Source organism: Bos javanicus, chromosome 1 (genome assembly GCF_032452875.1).
Source record: "Bos javanicus breed banteng chromosome 1, ARS-OSU_banteng_1.0, whole genome shotgun sequence".
NCBI lineage: Eukaryota > Metazoa > Chordata > Mammalia > Artiodactyla > Bovidae > Bos > Bos javanicus.
Genome location: NC_083868.1, coordinates 152730602 through 152732629, shown reverse-complemented (window position 1 = coordinate 152732629; position 2028 = coordinate 152730602). Strand labels below are relative to the sequence as shown.

General features: G+C 43.3%; 1 protein-coding gene and 1 long non-coding RNA gene across 3 annotated transcripts in view; both read left to right on the top strand.

Annotated features, from left to right (window-relative positions):
• ANKRD28 (ankyrin repeat domain 28) overlaps window positions 1-2028 on the top strand; it is a 216346-nt gene that overhangs the window by 38550 nt on the left and 175768 nt on the right. The window lies entirely within an intron of this gene.
• The window catches only part of LOC133252494 (uncharacterized), a 59172-nt gene that overhangs the window by 29574 nt on the left and 27570 nt on the right, over window positions 1-2028 (top strand). The window lies entirely within an intron of this gene.

The following is a 2028-nucleotide window of genomic DNA, read 5'->3' as shown; positions in this document are numbered from 1 at the left end:
GTATGACCTAAATCAAATCCCTTATGATTATACAGTGGAAGTGACAAATAGATTTAAGGGCCTAGATCTGATAGATAGAGTGCCTGATGAACTGTGGACTGAGGTTCGTGACATTGTACAGGAGATAGGGATCAAGACCATCTCCATGGAAATGAAATGCAAAAAAGCAAAATGGCTGTCTAGGGAGGCCTTACAAATAGCTGTGAAAAGAAGAGAAGCTAAAAGCAAAGGAGAAAAGGAAAGATGTAAGCATCTGAATGCAGAGTTCCAAAGAATAGCAAGGAGAGATAAGAAAGCCTTCCTCAGCAATCACTGCAAAGAAATAGAGGAAAACAACAGAATGGGAAAGACTAGAGATCTCTTCAAGAAAATCAGAGATACCAAGGGAATATTTCATGCAAAGATGAGCTCGAAAAAGGACAGAAATGGTAGGGACCTAACAGAAGATATTAAGAAGAGGTGGCAAGAATACACAGAAGAACTGTACAAAAAGATCTTCACGACCCAGATAATCACGATGCTGTGATCACTGACCTAGAGCCAGACATCTTGGAATGTGAAGTCAAGTGGGCCTTAGAAAGCATCACTATGAACAAAGCTAGTGGAGGTGATGGAATTCCAGTTGAGCGCTTTCAAATCCTGAAAGATGATGCTGTGAAAGTGCTGCACTCAATATGCCAGCAAAGTTGGAAAACTCAGCAGTGGCCACAGGACTGGAAAAGGTCAGTTTTCATTCCAATCCCAAAGAAAGGCAATGCCAAAGAATGCTCAAACTGCTGCACAATTGCACTCATCTCACACGCTAGTAAAGTAATGCTTAATATTCTCCAAGCCAGGCTTCAGCAGTATGTGAACCATGAACTTCCTGATGTTCAAACTGGTTTTAGAAAAGGCAGAGGAACCAGAGATCAAATTGCCAACATCCACTGCATCATGGAAAAAGCAAGAGAGTTCCAGAAAAACATCTATTTCTGTTTTATTGACTATGCCAAAGCCTTTAACTGTGTGGATCACAGTAAACTGTGGACAGTTCTGAAAGAGATGGGAATATCAGACCACGTGACCTGCCTCTTGAGAAATCTGTATGCAGGTCAGGAAGCAACAGTTAGAACTGGACATGGAACAACAGACTGGTTCCAAATAGGAAAAGGGGTACGTCAAGGCTGTATATTGTCACCCTGTTTATTTAACTTATCTGCAGAGTACATCATGAGAAGCGCTGGACTGGAAGAAACACAAGCGGGAATCAAGATTGCCGGGAGAAATATCGATAACCTCAGATATGCAGATGACACCACCTTATGGCAGAAAGTGAAGAGGAACTAAAAAGCCTCTTGATGAAAGTGAAAGAGGAGAGTGAAAAAGTTGGCTTAAAGCTCAGTATTCAGAAAACAAAGATCATGGCATCCAGTCCCATCACTTCATGGGAAATAGATGGGGGAACAGTGGAAATAGTGTCAGACTTTCTTTTTTTGGGCTCCAAAATCACTGCAGATGGTGATTGCAGCCATGAAATTAAAATACCCTTACTCCTTGGAAGGAAAGTTATGACCAACCTAGATAGCATATTGAAAAGCAGAGACATTACTTTGCCAACAAAGGTCCATCTAGCCAAGGCTATGGTTTTTCCAGTGGTCATGTATGGATGTGAGAGTTGGACTGTGAAGAAGGCTGAGCGCCGAAGAATTGATGCTTTTGAACTGTGGTGTTGGAGAAGACTCTTGAGATTCCCTTGGACTTCAAGGAGATCCAACCAGTCCATTCTGAAAGAGATCAGCCCTGGGATTTCTTTGGAAGGAATGATGCTAAAGCTGAAAGTCCAGTACTTGGCCACCTCATGCAAACAGTTGACTCAAAGGAAAAGACTCTGATGGTGGGAGGGATTGGGGGCAGGAGGAGAAGGGGACGACAGAGGATGAGATGGCTGGATGGCATCACTGACTCGATGGACGTGAGTCTGAGTGATCTCCGGGAGATGGTGATGAACAGGGAGGCCTGGCGTGCTGCGATTCATGGGGGTCACAAAGC